General features: G+C 40.0%; 1 long non-coding RNA gene across 1 annotated transcript; it reads left to right on the plus strand.

Annotated features, from left to right (window-relative positions):
- Window positions 1–10192: 10192 nt before the first annotated feature.
- LOC132112143 (uncharacterized) lies at window positions 10193–11263 on the plus strand. Its single transcript, XR_009424901.1, has 3 exons — window positions 10193–10427; window positions 10860–10935; window positions 11106–11263. It is a non-coding gene; the product is annotated as an uncharacterized LOC132112143 (long non-coding RNA).
- Window positions 11264–23992: the final 12729 nt, after the last annotated feature.

The following is a 23992-nucleotide window of genomic DNA, read 5'->3' on the forward strand; positions in this document are numbered from 1 at the left end:
GCAGCTTTATAAAAGCAGAGGTTTTGGCAGTTTGCTAGTCTGGAGCCTTTAGGTGTGTGTTAACACAATGGCCAAAGAGGAAAGAAATCAACAATGATCTTAAAGAATCAACAGTTGCTGACATCAATCTGGGAAAAGTAATACGGCCATTTCCAAAGAATTCTAAACAATTTCCAAACATTCCACAGAGAGGAAGATTATTCACAAGAGGAAGACATTCAAGACAGACAACAATCTTCCTAAGAGTGGATTTCCAAAGAAATTCACCACATGATTACACCGTTCTATGCTCTGAGAAACTGCAGATAATCCAAGAACCCAACCTTAAACTTAACCAATAGTGTAAACGAATGCAAAAGTGATATAAAAATGCATTCATTGATGTTACTGTGCTATTTTATCTTATACACAGGTTTGAGCTGTTTTGTCAAACTGTAGTTTCATGGTATTCTTTACTGAGCACTTATCCTCTAATATTCAGCTTTGTATCACATGAGCTACTGAGCAAACCTGCTGTTTTAAAAAGAACCATTCATACAAAGCTCTATATGTGACATAAGAGTATTCGTTTTCAAATCACAGCATTTTAAAACTCTTTTGAAGTCATAACACAATATTGTGTAAAAAACTATGTGAAAATTAGGCTTCCTTAATCGAAACACTGGTACTGTAAACCATACTTTGTGAAAATGAATAAAAATTCTTTAAAAAAAAATAAATAAAATTGAGTTCTACCAATATTTAAAGAAATTTTGTGATAAGAGGCATATATATATATATATATGTTTGTGGGCACTGAGGAGTGGGCACGTTTACTATGCAGTGCATGCAATCGACTTGAGTCGCTTTTATGGGCACGAGCCCTGCGTGAAGGGCTGTGCTTATATGTGGAGATGGGCACTGAGCAGTGGGCATCGTCACTACATTCATAGCACCATCGGCCGTGGCACCAGAAATTACACCTTTTTCAGGAAATATCTGGGTAGTCGTGACAACGGTTTTTGTGTGAAGGCAAGCGGGCAACCGTACAGGCTTGCGCATTGCAAAAGACGCTGAAACAGTCACAATGCCTGGAACTGAAACAGCGGCGAGCTTGGGTGAGAGTTTGGCCGCGGTGACTCGTACACCGGCGCTTTCCTAGGATGGCTTCGGGGCTTCCGGCCTCACCGTAATCCTCTGCCGTGGTCCCCGCGGTGCGGGGCGACGGCCAGCAGAGCGAGAACGGGGTCTCGAGCTGCGTTGCTGAAGCTGTTGTGATAACGGCTTTTGTGTGCAGGCAAGCGGGCAACTGTGCAGGCTTGCGTGTTGCAGAAAACGCTGAGACAGTCACAATTCCTGGAACTGACTTGGGTGAGAGTTCGGCCACAGCGGAACTCGTACACCGGCGCTTCGATGAAGCAGCAGGAGGCGGGGGGTGTGGCTGAGAGCTTTGCGAGGCCGGTCTAGCACGACTCGCTGCAGAACCGGAGCGCTTGCCATGTCTGAGAGCGTCAGCCCTAGATGCCTCTCAGCCACCGTAGCGGAAGCCATAACTCGTCCCATGGCTTGTGCAGCGGATTTAGTAGCGAAGCACTCCTAAAATCCGCGAGACAGATAGCCTCAGGTCCCATCTCATCCAGTTTACAGAGGAGATCACCCTGGAATATCTGCAGCCATCGTTTTTTAGTGCAGACGCAGCCTGCTCAGCAGCAGAAAAGATTCGCGCGAGCAGAGATGACGTCATGCGGCAGGCTTAGATGGCAACACCGCTTTCGTCCGCTGTCCAGCAGAGGGCGGGCAAAGGTGCGTCGCTATCGCCTGTTCCACCGGCGGAAGTGACTGGTAGTTCCTGTTTTTAGCATCATCCAGTGCGGAGAATGCTAGTGAGACAGACGAACGAGTTTGCGCTGAATATGAAGCGTTCCAAGCTTTTGCCACCTCTTCGTGAAGCTCAGGAAGAAATGAGGCGGGCTTTGAGTACGCTCATCCGAAAGGAAACTACCATCCAGCCGGGAACGAGAGGGGGGGGGGGGGGCGCTGGTGCAGACCACTCGAGGCCGAGGCTCGCCGCAGCCAGCGTGAGCACTCGCATCAGCTCTTTCTCGATATCAGCCCGTCCGCTGGGCCTCTGAGCAGAAGGCGCGAGATCCGCGGAGCTCGCCCAACCCTCACTGCCCGAAGCTAGCAGAGAGCACATGTACTCTTCCTCCGACGCGGCCCTGAGATCCACTTCCTTGGAGGACGCGGCAGCAGACAGCGGGCGCTGACCATCGGGAAGCGATGCAGGGGAGGCCGGTGAAGCGGGGAGAACCGGCGAGCTGGGTTGAGCTGGAGGCGGTTCCAGTAAGCGCTGGGAGCGGCGCTTTTTACGGCGCTGCAGCGCAGCGGAGGATGCAGGCTCGGAGAAGAATGCCAGGCGAGTCCTCAGAGTCACCATCGGCAGTAGCTCGCAGTGAGGGCAGCCGCCGTCAGCGAGCGCTGCATGATCCTCACCCAGGCAGGAGACACAGATGACGTGACGGTCTCCTTCGCTGAGCGGGGCTCTGCACGAGCCGCACGAGGGCATCTTTAAAAAGACGCAGCTCTTTTACGAGTGTGCACCGCAGGGCGAACACACACAAGGATATAGGCGCCGGAGAGCGCAGCAGGAACGGCAGTGGAAGGCGGCGAAGGCCAGCAGCTTCAGAAGTGGCTCGTCCCGCTGAGATGCTTAGCAGACGGCGCTTGCTTCCTTCGTGATCCAACGATGCGTGAGCTTCGCTGAAGAGATGAAAAATCAGGTGAGTCAGCCTTTTCGAGCTCCTTTTATAGGGTTGGGCCACACCCGTTTCGGCGGGAAGTGGCATGAAGTGCGCGAAGCTCTTCTGGTTGCTTCCAGGTTTATTGGTGTGTGATCCCTGCGCGCACGGCGCTTTACATGGGGTTCCCGTAGCGTCTTGGCTAAGACGCAGTAGAAGAGAACTCTCGTAAGAGAATGTACTAGGTTACTAACGTAACCTCGGTTCTCTCTAGAAGAGGGAACGAGTACTGCGTTCTCTGCCGTGCGTACGATTCACTCTGGTTCGCTTCGGCGATGAAATAAATCAGGTGAGTCAGCCTTTTCGAGCTCGTTTTATAGGGTTGGGCCACACCCGTTTCGGCGGGAAGTGGCATGAAGGGCGTGAAACGCCCTTATTGGTCTGATGTTGCATCAGCCTGCGCTCGATAGGCTGTGCAGTTGCCGCAGAGCAGCCAATGAGCGAACGAGCCGTCTCGCCTATGGCTGTGTGCTGCTGCAAATGCGCTTTACAAAAATTCAAAATTAAGGATAATTTTTTGCTTCAGTATTTCGTGAAAAGAGACTTTTCCCGTAGCGTCTTAGCTAAGACGCAGTATGAGAGAACTCTCGTAAGAGAACTAAAAAATATAATCTAATTTAAAATATAAACATAAACTCTAGTAATATATCAGTGGTATGAAAATGACACATCCAAATAAAGACACAAACAATTTTGCCATTGCTAAATTATATACAGTATATACACAATGATTCAGGAGCAATTACTGAGATAAAATCTGCTAGTATCTGCACACAGAATGCAGGATGCAGTCTCAAGATACTATTTAAAAGCTATTTTTAACTTGGACAGTGTTTTAAAAACGCAGTGTTCATGCTGTGAGACTCTGAAAAAAAACAGCGAGACGACTAAAACATCCGTCTGCATCTGCAACCGGTGCCAGGTTGTATTTTGTGATTATGAGTGCCGGTATCTCTTATGTGAATGTTTGTTATGATCGGCCAACCCTAAATGCAAGAAATCCAACATCAGTTAATGAAATCAGTTGAATATATCTCTCAACGTTAGCAACCCAACAAAGTCACAATAACAGAAACAACCCCAGAAGCTTTCTAGTAGCTTCAGCCTATGTTTGTCACAGCGTCACCCTGCCACTAAACCACATAATATCACATCATTTTTGGAAAGCATTCATGTTATTCATCCATGCTCTCCTGAATGCAAATCAGGCATTTAAACACTTAGGTGGTGGCTATGTAGGTCACTTCCTCCTCCTTGCAGGAAAAGGAACTCCACACAGAAGTGAGAAACAGCACACATTCTTATTATAGCACACACTCTCTCACACACACAGCAGATAAAGCAGCTTCAGCCCATAAAGCAGACTTATTAATTCTCAAATCATGGATCTAGTGGCTTATATAGAAGTAATAAAATAGTGAGAGAGGAGGAGAGGAGAGACTCCAGAGGAGGGAGGGGGCTACAAACACTGCTGGGAAACGGTCTACTGCCACACTCCCTGAAATAACTTCTCTTTGCTCTGCTGTGAGAGTGTGGGAGGAATATTCATACACTGCTAAGGCTGGAGATGCGCTTGAATAATTACAGATTTCAATTACATTTGCATTGCCAAGATGGTTTCTGGTAATAACAACAACAACAACAACAACAACAAGAAAACACATAAAACAATAATAATGACAACAATAATGACTTAAAATACAAGTGAGAGCAAATGTGAACCAAAGCATGCATGGGAGCAAAATTTTTATTAAAGGGATAGTTCACTCAAAAATTAAAATATAACCTATACCCCACCCTCAAGGAATCTTAGGTGTATATATATATATTTTTCTTTCAGATGAATCCAATCACAGTTTTATTAAAAAAAATGTTCTGACTCTTCCAAGCTTTATAATGCGAGTAAAATGGAAAATACAAAAATAAAAATAAAATATTTTTTTTCCCCCTTAAACCATTTCACTTGGAAAACATCTGTTGCTGCTTCTGTTTATGATGCCATTGGATTTTTTTTCATACATTTTTAATACATTTTAGTGCAAATTTATTGGTGAATCATGATTTTTGCATGAAAATGTTTGTGCGCAGACTTAAGTGTACTGTAAATGCACAGTTGTGGATAACATCTATTGTTTCACTAAACTTGTTAGTTTGTTGCTGTTATAACTGTTATACAGCATATTCTTGAGCTCCAGACAGATGACCTAAAAGCTCAGTATTACTGGATGGTGAAAATCCACTGACTCTGTGGTAAAGAACCCTTTTTTTTAAGCTGTTGGTTGGATTTTTGCTCCATATCTTTCAGTGTCAGTGATATACATAATATGTGCAGCAATCTCTTTGCAGTGTAAATACATAAAGTTAAATGGCAAAACTGTTCCATCAACACAAGTAGACCAAGGAGAAAAGCTGCTCTGGTTACTTGTTACCTCCCAACAGATAAAAGAACAAGTGTTGCGTTTACACGCCATGGGGGTTGCTGCACAAACAAATGGTGTTCTAGCCCAGGGGTTTTCAAACTGTGGGTCGCGACTCACTTGTGGGTCACAGAATGGAACAATGTGGGTCGCACAAAGTCACTTGGCTGCAGCTAAATTTTCGTTTCAATGACATGCACACACAATCACACAGTTCAGTCTAGGGCTGCACGAATGTGACGAGTGGGGCAGGGCCGAGAGAGCCATGGGAACGGAGTGAGGCCGGTGGAGCGACACCTGCAACACTGCGACACCGGTCTCGAGAACCACGGAGGAGATCGGAAGGATACAAAAGAGGAGTGACGACAGTGAAGGACGAGAGAGGACCACGCCTGGGTTTTATTTTGTGTTTGGTTTTTGTTTGGGCACGACAGTCGTCTGCGAGGGGCTGTTGCGCTGTTTTGTGTTTATTTGGTTATTAAAACTTCGTTTGATTGTCTGCCGGTTCCCGCCTCCTTCCTGAAGGAGTCATCGAGGCGGTGGGCTGGAGTGAGTTCGTCCGTCCCCCCGGCAACTCACTACAGCCCAACCCTTCGAGCATCCCTGGCGGCAGACTCCTACGCCCTGCTCGATGGCACCGCGGATTCAGCCCAGCGGCGAGGGATCTTCGGCAGCACGTCCCTCCTTCCTCCCGGGCTTCGGCACCACTGTAACACATTAAAAACTTAACAATCACGGGAAGAAGTAGGCAGGAACCGAGAATCCACTCGTCACAACGATATAGCCCACCAACATTAATAACGAACTGCAATATCCTTATTATATCCAATATCCGAATTGCAATTAAGTCCGCATGCGTTGCGTGTTTTGAAGCGCGGGTGCGCACGAGGTATAATAACAGTTAAGGTCTCATATCAATGTCATTAAAAGGTTGAATCGGTCCGCATTACTAAAAGAGTAAAAACCTGCTCACTTCAATATGCTATATTCTGCATGTTTTGAAAACCGTTTCAGGTAGGCCATGTTCATTCATTTATATCGTCTCTTTGAACTCTGCACTTTTTTCGTATGGGAAACGGTTTGTAAAAAGCATTTCACATGTACAGGGCGAGCAGGGCACAAACGCAGGGTTAATTGTAACACTACCAGATTTAAACATTTCCACTTAACAAAATGTACAAAAGTTCGCAATATTTCCTTGACGTATCATCTATGTTTAGAGAAAAAATTGCCAAAGTTCAGAAATCTTTTGAGGATATTGCTTATTTAACCATTGCAAAAATACATTTCTGCCTGAACTAAATGTCATCCAGTTTTTTTGTGTGTTTTTTTTAAATGAGAAATGAGAAAATGAGACCCATCTGTTTATTATAATTTTAACCTATTTCACAATTATTTTAATCTCGAAACTGTTTTAGATAGTTCTGCTTTGCTTCTTATGCTTTTCTAAAAAAAAAAAGTGTTGGATTGTGCTCCGTTCTCGCCAACACACTCTAAAATAAAATGGTTATTTTTCTTAAATACTTCATTTCTGTCATCAAACTTTTAAGTAAGATTAGGCTTAAAGTAATGTCAACCATTTTTTTTTCCTCAAATATTTTGGTGGGTCGTGAAATAGACTACACTTGTCTAAGTGGCTCTACGAGCTCTGCCCCGGAGCACTCTTACTAACTCCTATATTCATGAAAACATAATGACATTTGAGCCGTTATGCTGAGGACTACATAACATGACCTTTTCCACTTGCAAAGGTGATTAAGAAGACTTAAGTGACAGGATCCATGCCTTCAGGGCAGTGACGTTCCAAGTTACTGAAACTGGCAAAAGTAGATGGTGACAACCAGCAGACAGCCACACAAATCACCAATAGATATCCCACTGGACCAAGACCAGGAGGGAGTCATTCCTCTGGTGGAATGGGCCCCTACTCCTTTAGACCACTGCTACATGCTGAGGCATAAGCCAAGGCTATGGCATCCACTATCCCTAGATAGTCTCTGCTTTGTAACCAGCAACCCTTTAGAGTGGCTTCCGAAGCATACAAAGTGCTGCTCTGAGTGGCAGAGTAGGTTGGGATCCTGCTCACCATCTGCAGTGGGGAGTGCCAGAAGGGTGATAACCTGAGCTCTTAATGGAGTGGAGAGCACTTTCGATGACTCTACAGTCGTTAGGCCCAAACTCGAGACAAAAAGCACTGACTGAAAATGCTTGCAAGTCATCCACGTGCTTGACCAAAGCTAAAGCTAAAAGGACAGTGGTCTTAAACAACATGGGCCACAGATCGGCCAACTGGAGTGGCCCGTAGGGCCCTGATGACTATAGAAAAGTCCCAAGTTGGCACAGTATGATGGCAAGGAGGATTCAAACTCCGAGCTCCACTCAGAAATGTAATGACCGGGTCAATTCTACCAACTGATTGGCCAGCCATGACCAAGTGATTCACCACGATGGCAACCACATTCACCTTGAGTGTGAAAGGGGCGAGTCCTTTGTCCAGCAGCTCTTGTAGAAAAGTTACCATATGGGACACGTCACAAGTGGAAGGGTCCTGACTCCGTGCTGTACACCACTCATAGAAGACTGACCATTTAAGGACATAAAGGTGTCTTGTATATGGGGCTCCAGCCTCTGAAATGGTATTTGTCACACTCGTGGGGAGCTGCAAAGGCTCCTGTCAAAGGGTCAAAAATCAAGGCTCCACAACAAAGGAGTGGATTTCAGGCTGTAGCATGTTGATACTCAGTATTGATTGAGTGAATTCACATTTTATTGTTAGAATTTTATTGAGGTAATATTACTGTACAGGTAGTTAATCTGTTGCCTCTCCACTCCGTTCACATACTCTGGTGAGCAGACTCTGGCTTGGCAAGCATGATATGAACAGCAGAATTGCAGGATTCCTCATTTGCTTCTCCCACAGTAAATTAAGAGCCATTCAGCAACAAGGCTTAGTTTATATATTGAGCCAAGGAAAAATTTATTTTTCCTCCTAGCAACCATGAATGAACAAGTTCACTTAACCCATAAAGAAATTTCCTTAAAGGGGTCATATGATGCGATTTCTATTTTTTCTTTTCTTTAGTGTGTTATGTAGCTATTTGTGCATGTATAAGATCTGCAGAGTTACAAAGCTCAAAGTCTCCCACAATATATATTTACATTTAGTCATTTAGCAGATGCTTTTATCCAAAGCATCTTACAAATGAGAACAATGGAAGCAATCAAAAACAACAAAAGATGATTAGCAAGTGTGTAAGGGAAAAAATAAATGTAAGGGAAACAGGTCAATTTAGCTCAAAGGGAATCATTTAAGATTTTAAAGGGAATTTGAACAGAATCACTGTTTCACGGCTGATCACTGAGACGCCCTGCGATTCACTGAACGAGCCGTTTAACATCAAATCTGCGCTGGATATTAATATCCAAAGTATAGTGAAAACACTATCAATTAGCACAGTAACAAGATCGGCAGTTTAAGACATTAACTTGTAAGAACAAAACACAAGATACTTCTCTTTTCAATATGAATAAGGCTTTATTAGATAAATCTAAGACATAAACTAATCTAACACATAAATGCACGCACTCACACATTCACACAAGTTGCAGGAAGATGGAAAGTTAGGGAAAGATGAGTTTAAGAGAATGGAAATGTGGAATCCCAAGTTTACAGCAATACGTAAAATTGCATAGACATGAACAACCATCAATCACTTAATTAGCCCTCGCATTGAGTTCCTCAATGAGGTTAAAATTATATTAGATACGCCAGTACAGATGTCTGGAGGTACATTGCCTGTGTAAAGTTGTCGTTGAAAGGGGGTTTCCCGATGTCGCTGATTGGCTGGAAGTTCAGTAGTCGTTGAAGTGAAGTCTTAGGAAGCCCGTGGTTGGGCGTTGGCTGAAGACGCGGAGTTGTGTGGCTGGTTGAAGTTGAACGGGCAATCGAGGTTAGACACGGCATCACAAAACTTAACTCAGAACACGAAACTCTCAAACGGAAAAGAAAAGAAGTAAAGTTTGACGAGATGAGGTGGTGTTTCTTCTCATCGTGCCTAAGTAGCAGCAGGCGTGCAGGCCGAAGCACGCTGGGACCGCGCTCAAAGAACAGTAATGACTAATAGCATGGCTAGAAGCAAAAGCTAGGAAGCAAAGCTACAAGCTAAAAGCAGGCATGACTAATAGTAGAAGCATAACTAAGAACTAAAAGCTAAAAGCAAGATTTTATGGTGTCCTAAGTATTTAAACTGGCCTGTTGGCCACACCTCGAATGTGGTCTTGACCAATCAGATATTGTCTTGGCTCGGGGTATCATAAATCATGTTATCTTATCAAGCATGTGGTTAGTATTTTCCCGCTCTTGAAGGGTATAATTTTGGACATGATTCCTATAACAAGAATATGATACATTTGACAAATAACTGATGGTCACAACTGTTTCAAGCTAACAGATTAAATCACAAACACACTAAACATGAATATGTATCCTTAAGCGATCCAGTAGTTATTAAAAGACATACACAATAAGTGATTATAACATGATAGTCAAATGTGTGGGTTACATATAAATGAATATGGAGTGAAGCGATGGACTGATATTCATTTATAAGTCTTTTTGAGTTCATTATGGTCCATATATATGTAGAAAAGACAGTTTATTTGTTAAAGATTTCTGTGGAGACCAGAGATTCAAAGCCCCCCCCCCCCCCCCTTAGAAATTAGCCCCCCCCCCTTAGAAATTTCAGTCTGGTTCTGCTAGGTGGGGGAAGTGTTTAAGGATATTGTGTATAACTCTCATGGGTTTACATGTGATGTCCGGCATTGCATCTCAATTACGAACAACAAATTCGACAATCTCTTCTCCTAATTGAAATTGTCAATAATTGGATTAGATTAGATTAGAAAGATTAGATTTTTTTTTAAGAATAGAATTTGAATAGTGAGTGCTAAAGTTAGAGGGTCAAATAAAGATGGAAGGGATGTCCCAGATAGCAACAGACTCCGGGGCGAATCCGCCTTCAAGTCGCCTGCTCCGCTGTACGCTCGGATTCAATTCGACAACGCGCACAGAATATGCCCCGCCTCCGCACAGCGCACTGTCAGTTTGCGGGCTCGTCACAGACGCTGGGCGGATTAACTGACCGGACGCGCCTTTTTCAATTATCATCGTCACTGAATCCTTCTCCTCACTGTGGAAAAGCTGGAGCCGACAGGTCGGTGAAGACTGAACACGGTAAGAGTAGTTAAAATATGCTTTATTTGAACAGTTGTATCCAGTAACTTTACCATTAATTGATTTTTTTGAATGTTTGTAATTTAAAAAAATGACTGTGGCCAAGTTAGCTCTTCAGTGTCATTAGCGTTAACTCAGATTTGAGTAAAAAGTAAAAGATTTAATAAGCTTTTTAAATAAGGTTTCCGTCCAGTGTGACCTAAATGCAAATTTTCACTCCTTTCGAGTAAAATAGCAGGCAAGATAAGCTAATGTTAGGCCTAACGTTACCTGTTTTTTTTTTCACTGAACTTCTAGTTGTTTGAGTCTATTTTTTTGTTTACATACGATATGACTATTCTCCACCTCATGTAATGTTGTTTCAGATCATAATTTCATATCATATTAATTCATAATTAATAAGTTACTGTGTGTGTGTGTGTTCTGTTGCAGCTTACAACTCATTCAAGTGCCACCAGTGTGTTTTTGGAGTATTTCTTCTTTCTATTTCATCTTTCGTTTGAGGAAAGTAAGATTAAAAACTGTTTTAAACTTGATTTTGTCAAATACTGATAATGGTCCACAACTAAAGCTTTTAACATGTAATAAATGTGCCATTTCAAAATATTCATACCATTATTTCTTACCATATTAATTCATAATTAATAAGTTACTGTTTGTGTGTGTGTTCTGTTGCAGCTTACAGCTCATTCAAGTGCCACCAGTGTGTTTTTGGAGTATTGCATCTTTCGATTTCATCTTAAACGAACATCTGAGTAAAGTAAGATTAAAAACTGTTTTAAACTGGATTTAGCCAGCTATTTTGTCAAATACTGATAATTAGGGCTGGACGATTAATCAAAGTACTCGAAACCGAAATTCAGAACCTCTAACCAACGCAATTGACGTAAAACACAGAGATGGCGCACGAGCAGTGAGTCTTGCGTCTTCACTAAACTCTGTCAGTTGTATGTGTTTTATGGTTTGTGTATTAGCCTACGGTTTGCCAGTTTAGACATTCAAACGATTATATGATCCGATGTGTATTATATCGAGCTCGGTGCTCATGCTCAATAATTGAGGTAAAATGTTTAATTAATCGAGGTTTTGATTTTAGGTCATAATCGTCCAGCCCTACTTATAATGGTCCACACTACAACTTTTAACATGTAATACACGTGCCATTTGTTTTCTAAAGATTCATACAAGGTTAAAAGTTTAAAAACCTACGTTTTAGGCTGTTTCTTAGGTTGTGTTTGTTATTGGAAACGAGATTTGCATTATATATAACACTGTGGAAAGCAGTGATGGAGTGTACATAGTATACAAAGAATTTTCAGAGAAGTTTTTGTTTAAAAACCTACTTTTTAGGTTTACAACCTACTTTGTTTGTTTCACTTTCATGCATCGGATTTAATCAAAATATCTTAATTTGTGTTCCGAAGATGAATGAAGGCCTTACGTGGGTAGAACAACATGAGGGTGAGTAATTAATGACAGAATTTTAATTTTGGGGTGAACTAACCTTTTAATATATAAGAAATTGACAGGATTTTTGTTACATTTTAGATTTCTTCCCTTGCAACTGTTGGGGGCCATGACACAAAACATGTCACGTGGAACATCCTTTCCAGCATGTTCCATGATGATGTTGGGAGGAGGATCAACTGGAAGGGTGTGAATGGGGAAAAAAGTGTTCAGCCAGACGGAGTCCAAGAAGTTCCTCCTGTGTAAGTAAATGTGGGAATGTCAGCGGGAGCAAACAGTTCTGACGCACACATAACGAGCAGGTACGAAACACATAGGGCAAGGGAAGATTTTCCACTAGTTAATCAATCGCAGATGGTTTCATTATCTTGGCCGGATACAAAAGTCTGAGAGGATAAAAGTAATAAAAGCATAAATGTGTCTCCAAATATACCTGGGCGACCCACCCAAGTAAAGTCTATGGTTGCGTCTCAATCAGTTCCCTAGTTCAGTAGTCAGGGCACTGATCAGGGAGTCAGCCACATTAATTTACATGATATACTGATTCATCGACTTAGGAAGCTTTTGGAATTGACTTTGTTCTTTGACATGAACGTTTAAAGCTGCATGCTGATTGGCTGTTGTCGCATATTTTTGCTGTATGATTGGCTCTTATATTAATCCATATCGAGTAAAAATGCCTAGGGCTTCTCATCATTATGGGCCTTTTCTTCATATGCCCCAAAATTGTGAAACTCTCTACCAACTGGTGCTAATTCTTTAGCTGTTTTTAAAACCTTGCTTAAAATATTCTTTTTAGGGAAGCTTTTATTTGATTGTTTTGTAATTTTTTGTTGCTTTGTATTATATATTGTATTTTATTGTTGTGTTTTTCTTTTATGTAGTTTTCTTGGAAAGCGCCTTGAGAAAGCAATATTAAAGGCGCTATACAAATTAAATGTAATATTATTATTATTATTGAACAAGGAGTTATGCAGCATGTTCCGAAAGAAAGGGTGTGATCTTCTTGATGTTGAATAAAGCAAATCTGCAGGACCAGACAGTTTTAGCAATATGGTCTGAGAAAGTAAGCTAATCATCAATCACAACTCCAAGGTTTCTGGCTGTTTTTGAAGGAGTTATGGTTGATGTGCCTAAACGGAAGGTGAAATTATGATGAAACGATGGGTTTGCTGGAACCACAAGCAGTTCTGTCTTGGCAAGGGTGAGTTGAAGGTGATGGTCCTTCATGCAGCAAGAAATGTCTGTTAGACAAGCGGAGATGCGAGCAGCTACCGTTGGATCATCAGGATGGATTGAGAGGTAGAGTTGAGTGTCATCAGCATAGCAGTGGTATTAAAAGCCATGTTTCTGAATGCCAGAACCTAATGATGCCATGTAAACAGAGAAGAGAAGTGGTCCAAGAACTGAGCCCTGAGGCACCCCAGCAGTTAGATGTTGCAAATACATACATACTGCAATACATACTGCAAATACATACATATTTATTCTAAAAGAGAAGGCTGATCCAGACCGGACTAAAACACCTCATTCAAACACGCGTAATGCCACCCAAATGCACTTCTTGTCTCTGTTTCCCCATTTTACCTGGCCCTCCAACCCTCCCCTTGGTCCTCCGCTGCTCCACCTCCCTCCTGGTCTCTGTGTTCCTTGGTCTCTTCTTGGGTTCGGGTGGAGCATCTGGTAGCTGCTCCGTAGAGGAGGGGGTAATGTCACGCTGTCTAGTCTCTGTTTCCCTGAGTCTCCACTAGTGGTCTCACTTCCCCATAGGCACCTCACCGTAGGCACTACAATTCCCACAAAGCCTTGTCCCTTCATCACAGTAATTGCACTCCTGTTAATTGCACTCAGGTGTCTTCACTTGTTAGTCATTATCCTCGCTATATTAACCAGTCCTTTTCTGTTTGTCTGCATGGAGTCCTTTCTTTCCGTCACCCAGGTTCCTCGTCTTCTGAGTTCCTCGTCTTCCGAGTTCCTGTTCCCGTTCCTGTTCCTTTCCTGTTTATTTGTTTGTTTGGATGGATTTTTGGTTTTGACCCCTGCATGTTGGATTCTGAGTTGGATTACCCAAATAAACCCACACTGCGTTTGGATCTCTCGTCTCCTGCGTTTCACTGGGTCTCCGATCGTAACAGAATGTAACTATCAGCAGGCTGCAATTGTCATACTTGGTGATACAAATAAGTACAAGTCTGAAACCATCTGCAGAAGACATGGTCTGAAACAAATTGTGGCTGGAGCAACAAGAAAGGCCAGTCAACTAGACTCTATATTTAACAATATTTTCTCCATGTTGGCTCTTCTGACCATCAGACAATCTTGATAAATGCGGGAAATTGGCCCACCAAGCCTATTAAACAAACACAGATAAGCCTTGGATGACTGTAAAAAATTAAAGATCTGATAAAAGATAGGCACTGTGCTTTTTGTTCTGGGGACAAAACCTCTTACAGGAAGTTAAAATCAATCATTGCCAAAAAAAAAATCAAGAATGGAAAGAAACAATATTACCAGCATGAGGTGGAGGAACTGCGATGCTCCAAGCCAAAACAATGGTTAAGTCAGTGAAGAATTTAATGGAGATGGAAGGAGATAAGAGTGACATGGTGTATCAGGATCAAAACATCATGCAACGTGAGTGTGACACTCTGGCTAGGGACTTCTGTGTGGAATTATGCTAGCCATATTTCTTTGTCTGAGGAAGAAGTTAACTGTAAGTTGTCAAATTGTAGTGTACCTCCTCTGAGTATTGGACAAGTTAAGACTAGACTCCTTAAAGTGAATGCAGCCAAGGCTGCTGGTCCCGACTGTGTTCCTCCTTGGGTGCTAAAGACTTTTCATGAAGAGTTGGCACCGGTGTTATGTGACATCTTCAATATATGCATCCAACATAAAATTTTTCCAAAACAATTGAAGGAGGCTATAGTCAAAGCTGTTCCTAAAATGCAAAGCCTAGTTTTCATGCAGATTATCGTCAGATCTCACTACTCAGCTTTGTTGGGAAAGTGTTTGAAGGAATCCTCAGAGATGCCATTCTGGAGGATACAGTTACTAAGATTGAACCATCACAACATGGCTTTATGAGGAACAGATCAACTGACACTGCTTTGATTCAAATATTCTGCACCACTGGCATGAAGCACTTAACAGCTCCCCTAAAATGGATATACACACTGTTTTTGTTGACATCACTCGAGCTTTTGACACAATTGAACATTGTCGACTGATGCATTCCTTAGCTGACTTGCATGTAAGACAACCTCTTTGGCTTACTGTAAGGAGCTATCTGAGTAACAGAAAGCAGAGGGTGAAGTGGGGCTCTTGTGTGTCTAACTCCTTTCCAGTTCAAGCTGGTGTTCCTCAAGGGGGACTTCTATCCCCTCTGCTTTTTGTCATATGCATAAATAGCCTGGATTCATATTTGCTTCCATTGGTAATACCTGTGAAATATGTGAAATAATCACAGAGTTTCTTATGGGATCCTTACCTGGACTCACTCAGAAGGCCTTGGACTCTTTAGTGGAATGGGGACAGGAATTTACATTGGCAATGAATGGTGCTAACACTGTGGACATGGTAATTAGTGCCAGGAGAGAGGACAACATCTACCCTCCTTCTCCTGTTATCTCAGGACATGCAATTAGTAGTGTCTCCACCTTTAAATTGCTTGGAGTTCAGATGTCCTCTGACTTGTCATGGGATGCCCACATTAAGTACATGATTTCAAAGGTGCGCCTCAGAATATACCATCTTTGCACTGCAAAAAAAAAAGCGGGTCTTTGTCGTGAATTTTTTTGTGCAAGTATATTTTACTTTTATATGGTTAGTTCCCGAATATGCTAGTCCAGTATGGGGTGGTCTAGCTAAAGGTCTCTCTGAGGAGTTAGAGAGGATTCAGAAGCGATGCTGTTGGATAATAGGCATTCTGACTTCAACTCTCCCAACAAGGAGTGAGAGGCGTGAGGAAGCCACCATATGTACTCTTACTAAAATACTCAAGGACAATTCATCACCGTTGCATTGTTTCCTGCCTATGGCTTCAACACCTACTTATTCTCTTTGGCGGCACAAGACATTTGTTGCACCTAGGAGCAAATTTAGATGCCTTGAACTCTCGTTTATTCCCTGTGCTTTAAAATTGTTGTAAGGATAACTTACAGGTCTTTGATTAGGATGCCTTTTCTGTGAATCTGTGTTAGTTAAAATTATTTTAATATATCTAAAGTTTGACACATTTCAGGGTTTGTGCTGCAATATCCTGTCATGTCAAACTTTAAATAAAACAAAAAAAAACTGTGCTTGTTGGTAGGAGGAGCTTTGTAGAAAATGACCCGTTTGAGAGAGGCGGGGTATAGAGGAACTACAATAATGTACAATATTTGAAAAATAATGTGTTTTTTTAATATCAACATATTCTGTTACAACAAATACACCAAATTATTATCTTTAAAATAGTAACATATGACCCCTTTAAGAGCCTAGCTTTCAGTAAGTCCATTGGTGGCAAGTTGACTGAGAACCCATGCGCAGCTTAATAAAATCCAAAAATGAGCGAAAAACACAATAAACAAGACTTGGCTAGACAAAACATGAACAAACTCAACAAACAGTGGATACATGAACAAAGCTAGACAATGGACAATGAAAAATGAGGGCTATTAGGGTCGGGACAATACATCGATATGGTGATATAACATTGTCCTTCTCCATGCAATATGAGAATTGATACCTGGCGCCAAATATCAATATTTTAATTATTACAATAAGGCGATCTATTTAAATTTTCCCTTCTCCCAGCATCTAAAAATACGTGGAAAATACGGCCGCACCAGAGAGCATATTCAGTCCATGAGTAGCCTAAACTCTCTACTGGGATCAAAAGGTAGATTTCCCTCACTAACTATATGAGTGAAAGAGTGCCGTCGTCATGTCCAGTTTTATGTCAACAAAACTAGATACCCTCTCTCTCTCTCAGATATTACAAGTTTGCGTTATGCAGTGGGCACCGACTGGTGAAGAAATGAAAACATGAACATAATCCAACACCCAAAACCAACCGTGACAGTGCTACTATGCAACATTTATAAAATTTTAATGAGCCAGTTTTCCACTGTCAATCTTGACAACTAGTGGCACTAAATAGAATTGCAAAAAAAGTAGTGAAAAATGACACTTCGCATCCTTTTATCCTGAAAAAAGCCAGAGACACAAGACAGTAATTTAATAACACCAGTGGTGCTCTCATTACTCGCCTGCTCTGTACTGTCCTTCACTCAGGGAACAAGGTGAAAGACTGAATACTTACACAGCCCTTGTGTGAATCTTTGAACTCTCGTTCAGTTGACCAATTTTATATTATAAACCCAGTGGACTTAATAATGAACATTTGTTTTGAAGTACTATAAAAAAAAGTGGATGGCAACTCAATCACCATGTTTACATGCACTAGTACTGTATACAGTATTTCAATATTAATACGAATTTGGTCTTATTCTGATTATGTATGTTCTGATTATGTATGCTTTGTAAGCTGATTATGAGTATCATCTCAGTTTTCCTTCTTTTTCGTGTGTTTAATCATGATTAATTGCATCCAAAATAAGTTTTTGTTTACATAATATATGTGTGTGCTGTGTATATTTATTATGAATATATAAATACGCATGTATATATTTAAGAAAAATTGTACGCTTATATATTAAATATATGTATGATATAAATTATATGAATATAAGTAAATGTAAATACTTTTTTCCAAAGCTTTTTTCATTTTCAAAAGATGTACTGTATGTGTGTTTATTTATTTATACATAATAAATATACACAATACACACACATATATTAAACTTATATTTTGGATGCGATTAATCGTTTGACAGCACTAGTGAACAAACAGAACTTCACAAAAGCATGTCAGATTCAAATGGATTCTGAGTGAATAACAACTTAAATTTTACAATAACTTTTTCACACAAAGCAACTAAAGCAGCCACATAGTGTGAGTTATATGAAGTAATCTTCCTCATAAGGATTCCACAAATAGAGAAACACTAAGTTTAGAAATATTCTCAAGGACATCCCAATAGCCTCTGATTACTCATTCCCAACCAGTCCTTCGCATTCCTCCGATCGTTCCCTCTATTCTTGCACTCTTTTCAATGGCCGGGGTTTATTTCTTAATGCTAATCAGAACTCTTGTGAAGGTAACCATCACCTGGGCTCTCCAAGGGCCGCTCTCCCACACAAGAGACAGAAATAAATTATTAAATGAAAACTAATATAATTTAATTCATTTGTGAGCAGCTGAATCCAATTTTGTCTGTGCCTTCTGGGAACTGCACAACAGTGACCCTGTGGTCAATGTATTCAATAGATTTAACAGTATTTAAATACAAAAGAAACAAATAAACACCACTGGAAACACATGAGGGAGCTGCGACCAGACATAGACAGCAATCAAATCATTATACCACAGAATGTTAATACACAGATGAATGACACTATCCCGCTGTGAGAAAATGACATTAAGCAGTGACCTGACACAGTGTGCTGCATTACTGTACAGATATTTTTGCTACAGTATGTTTCAGTCTGAGAAAAAGAGTGACTGGATACTCTTTCAACAAAAGTTTCGGAAGTATTTTTTTCCCCTACTTATTTGGGGAAGTTTATGGTTTAAAATGTTTAAAATATAGGTATTTTTCTAAAACACACCTTTTGTTTTGCTTTAGATAAAAGATTTATTCAGTGGGGTCGTATGGATTAATGTCATGATAGCTGTTTGTGCTTTTAAGAGCAACAAGATTTGGCCACCCATTAACATGCATTATATGGGTTCACAGAGATGGGTTATAAGGGCTCAAGCCTGTAGAGCGAGAGCCCTATTGTTTTCCTTAGGATTATTTGTTATTATTAGGGCTCAAGCCTGTAGAGCGAGAGCCCTATTGTTTTCCTTAGGATTTTTTGTTATTATTATTATTATTATTTTTTTTTTTTATTATTTATTATTATTATTTTTCTTCAAGGTTTCGGGGGCTTTTGGGGCTCTTAACATGCTCGAAAACTCTTGAAAATTGGCACACACCTTGGAATCTGCGGCCATTAGGACCGGGCAGAGACTGATACACGGGCGTGGCACAGGGGCTCTACAGCGCCCCCTGGAATATGGAGGGCCATATATCATACATACTTGCACGTAGACGTACGAAACTCGGTACACATATAGATCTCATCAATACAAACAACTTTCGTATTGCATATCATAGGCTCCGCCCAACAGGAAGTTGGCTACTTAGGGTTTATTATTCGTATTTTCCGTCAAAGTTTTGCGGGCTTTTGGGACCCTCAACATACTCAAAAACTCTTGAAAATTTGCACACACCTTGGAATATGTGGCCTTTAGGAGCCCGCAGAGGCTGGGACCTGGGTGTGGCACAGGGGCTCTACGGCGCCCCCTGGATCTCAGTCTGAAATGTTGATGTATAGCTCACACATACTTGCACATATTCATATGAAACTCAGTAGACATATAGATCTCATCGTGCCGAACAACTTTCGTATTGCATGTCATAGGCTCCGCCCAACAGGAAGTCAGCTATTTAGAGTTATGTAAAAAGCGCATGCTCTGGAATTTGAAATACTTGTCATAGGTTTTTTTTGCCGATTGCCACCAAACTCGGTCAACATGATCTCAAGACATTGGGGATGAAAAATTGCCAGGGGATTTTTGATATCTCGAACGGTGTCCTCGTGGCGAGGTGTTGAAATTATGGCGAGAAATGAGAAACAGGACGTGTCTAATAGCATCCACATACACTACCTGATTTTAATCAAACTTCATCAGATTATTCGTTGTATGATGTCGATTGCATATATGTGACTATTAGCAGTCAAAGTTATAGCGCCACCAACTGGCAGCAGGAAGTGATCATTTTCAAAATGCTTTGAATTCAGCATCTTATTTTTACTCAATTTGCTTCAAACTTCATCAGAATAATGTTAAAACACAGCCGATATAAATCTGCTGGGGGGATATTGATATCTAAAAACTGGAAGGGTTTTCAGGTGATTTTGAGGCATATAACATACTTAGAATTTCCTGAAATTCAGATCACAAATCAGTATTAGTGACAGCTAGACAATGGCAAAAGCTTCAAAAAGGGCGTGAAGGAGGCACTCTATAGCGCCACCTTTTGTCAAAAGTGGGGGGGTTAGTTTTAGCTACAAAAAAACTAACCCAGCTTCTAAGTGGGGGGGTTAGTTTTGTGATCACGAGTGTCTGGAGTCAAGAGCTCAGAAAAAAATGAATTTATTCTTGTTTTAAAGCTTTTAAAAAATAAAATATTACAGCGATATCACACAATCCACCAATTAGAACACACCAAGAGCTAAATTCAGATGTTTTTAACTGTTTGGGTGAAAATGAAATATTTGCGGTTGCCTATCTGAAATCACCGCTCCGATCAGCGCGTACAGTGTCGACCTCAAAACTAACGAATTTATTCTTGTTTAAGAGCTTTTTAAAATAAAATATTACCACAAATGCACACAATACACCCATTATAACACAACAAGAGCTAAATGCAGGTGTTTGTGACCCGTTTAAGTGTGAAAGACTATTTGAAAGCGTGACTGGCAGAATAACATATATCTCTCGAGCTGCAGGATTCTGCCTTTCATCGTACGAACGAACACATCACGGACAAGATTATTTCAAAATACATAATAGCTTGGCGAATATAAACGAAAACAGCCACGTGAACATAAACTGTTGAGAAATAAATCTGAAGTGGATCTACTGGATTTGAATATTAAGTGACCGCATTTACCAGCTTGTGTCTTCAATTTCAATCTATAAAAAAAATACAGAAAATAATTCGTCTTGGCTGCTTTTTTATGTGTGTATGTATGTATGTATGTATGTATTTATTTATTTATTATTATTATTATTTTCCTCTAACAAGAATTTATCTATTTTTAATTAAATCGATGACATTTTATTTTACATTTGATTTGTCCATTGCTGCATCTAAACGCCTAAACACCTTAAACATGCTCTATTATACTATTGTTAACAAGTTCTTTATCGTCCAATTTATCTGGTGTACACACTTTTATTTTCATAATAAACTTGTTTGTTAGATTATAGACAGTTACAGTGGTCTATAATAAATATTAACAGGTTTTATTCAAGCTGTTTAGAATGATTGAAGTAGGCTAATCTTTTAAAATGTAAATCCAAAATAAATAAATAATAATAATAAATAAATAAATAAATAAAAAGTTCGCAAGGAGGATTTTAGTTGTATGCGGTCCATAAAGTATGGCTTTGTGTGACATGTGAACAAGGAGAGGCCAAAAGAAGTTTGAGATCATGTTTAATGGAGCTCAAGTAATAAAGAAAGACATTTGTTATGCATCTACATCCGTCTGCATGGACTCTGTTTGTATGTTTTTTAAACTTGTTCACTCCTATTATCAATGGCATTGGAAAGCCAGTACACACACATACATACATACATACATATATATATATATATATATATATATATACATATATATACATACATATATATATATATATATATACATATATATATATATATATATATATATATATATATATATATATATATATATATATTTATATATAATTTTTTTATCAAGTGTACAGCTGTACAGTTTCATTTTTTCCATCTTGAAAAAATATTTCTGTGTTCTGTATCCCTCTGTGTTGTTTAACTTTTTAGTTTGGTAGATGAATGATCCTTTAAATCTCCTTTGTGAATGCTTTAAATGTATAAATAGTCTTCACTTTAGATAGAGTGAAATAGAAAATAGATAGCTGGAAACTAATAAATGTTTTATAAAAACCTGACTTTATCATGAATTACAACAGGAATATATGTTAATAAAGCAGTTATTAACACACTGACCAACTATTATCATGTATCTAAGTAATACGAATTATATATTTACACTAAAATAGTTCACTTATCATTTAATTTCACTTTCTTAATGATCTCATAAACTACTGACAACTCCTAAATAACTGGTTTGAAAATACTGTAATTATACTTGTATGAAAATACAATGATTGAACTTTATAGCTCAAGAACAAAACATTTATAGCTGTATTTATGAACTGCTTAATAATGCCTATTAAAGCAGTGCTATTATTATTTTTCACTTTTTCAACTTTAGTTATGCTATAATGTTGCTGTTTCAGCATAAAAAAGTTCTGCAAAGTTACTAAGCTGAAAGTCCAATTCAAAAGGAGATATTTTATTTAACAAAAAACACTTTTTAAAAACTATAATGAACAAATTGTTTGGACTACAACAAATATTGTCCGGGATTTGTGATATACAAATATGGACGAATGGGATGAGAATTGGTTGAGCTGCACTAGAGAAGGCAACGATTGTGATATATATGTAGTTGACCATGAAGCCTGGAAGAGAAAAACAAAACTCCTTATATTCAGGTGTGCAGAATTATTAGGCATTTTTTCCTTCACTGATAAAATGAGCCAAAAAAAAAGAAATTAAACTCAGACTAAAAATTGTGTTACTAAAGTTAAGTATATTGTTCTGTGAATGTGATTTCAAAGTCTAGATGATTCAGATTAACCCTTTAACTGCCGTATCCCTTAAAACCTGACTGCCAGAGGGCTATTGTGAATACATGTGCCCGCTGGGCACAGTTTACCTGATGCCAGCGGGGTGGCGTTGCACTGATGGCTTGAGCCCGACATCGCTGCTTGCAGCTATATTTATTATTATTTTAACCTTCACTTATGTTCATTTGAAGTATTTTTCGATGGACTATCACTTAATGTCCTTTAAAAAATGAAATAAAAATAAACAGAACCATCAATTAACAGTTACTACTTAAATTTTTGGTGTTTTCAGAGAAAAAGAAACTGTTACAGTAAAAACATGTTAATTGGTTACCTTACTGTTTACTGTGGAAAAATCTTAAATGGTTTAATATCCCATTATATGTAATTTTACACATTGAATCCTGTCAGATTTATGGTTATTGCAGGTGAAAACTAAGAATTACTGTTTTATTTATGGTTTTGTTTCTTTTCATTTTCTTGGCTGTAATGTACATTAGGGTGTTTTGTTTTATATTTTCCATTATTCAGTTAATGGCCATTGCATTATTGTAGTGTTTTTTTTGACAGCTGCTTATGACGAACTGCACATTATGGTGGTAATCAAGTACTGTTTAATGTATACTGTATATATATGAAAAAGCATATTTTGGTACGGCAGAGAGAGAGTGACAAAGAAACTGGCCAAAACAGACCCAGTTCGACCAGGAACCAGGAATGACCAGGAAACTGGAGAGCAGTCTGATCAGTAAATGAATCGCAGGAAAGCCATAGCACGTAGTCTAAGATCAAATACCAGGCGAGTGGTTGCAAAACCAAGAAAAGCACATCATAGTCAGGGACAGGCGAGGATCAATACAAATAATCAGTCCAGGCAAGCAGGCAGAGCCAGAGAACAGAGACACAGTCCAAACAGTCTGGGCAGCAACGGAATAAACTGAATAAATAAAAAGAAACTTATAACTGAAAAATCTAAGCAAAAAGTGTGAGTGAAGCATAAGCAGCAAAACACACTGGCAAAGAAAAGAGTGAAAATAAGAGGCTTAAATAAGAGAACTGATAAAAAAATAACAAACAGCTGTGAGTGGGTGCATGACCATACTATCTGCAAAATGCAATCAGCTAAGTCCGGCCAGTAAACTTTAAACAGGACCATTCCATAAGTGAATATAACCTTTCATGGAGACCCAGTTGAATATCTCCATGCGCACTTCCATCCAGCGTGTCAACAGAACAGCAGGGGCAGCAGGGCTTGTGACAAACCATTTTACCTCCCCGCATCACTGACAACAGACCACGCTGAGATTATGTATTCAGAGACTCATTTCGCCAGCCCTGGTATTGACGGATCGGACCACGGCCGTCCCTTGGCAGCCAGAGATGTGGGGAGTCAAGCTGTAATTAAAACAGACTGTCACTGGAGGTTCTTTAACAAACACTCGTCTCACAATTACAAACGAAAAAGAGGAGACCGAGA

The sequence above is a fragment of the Carassius carassius genome, chromosome 31 (assembly GCF_963082965.1).
Source record: "Carassius carassius chromosome 31, fCarCar2.1, whole genome shotgun sequence".
NCBI classification, from domain to species: domain Eukaryota; kingdom Metazoa; phylum Chordata; class Actinopteri; order Cypriniformes; family Cyprinidae; genus Carassius; species Carassius carassius.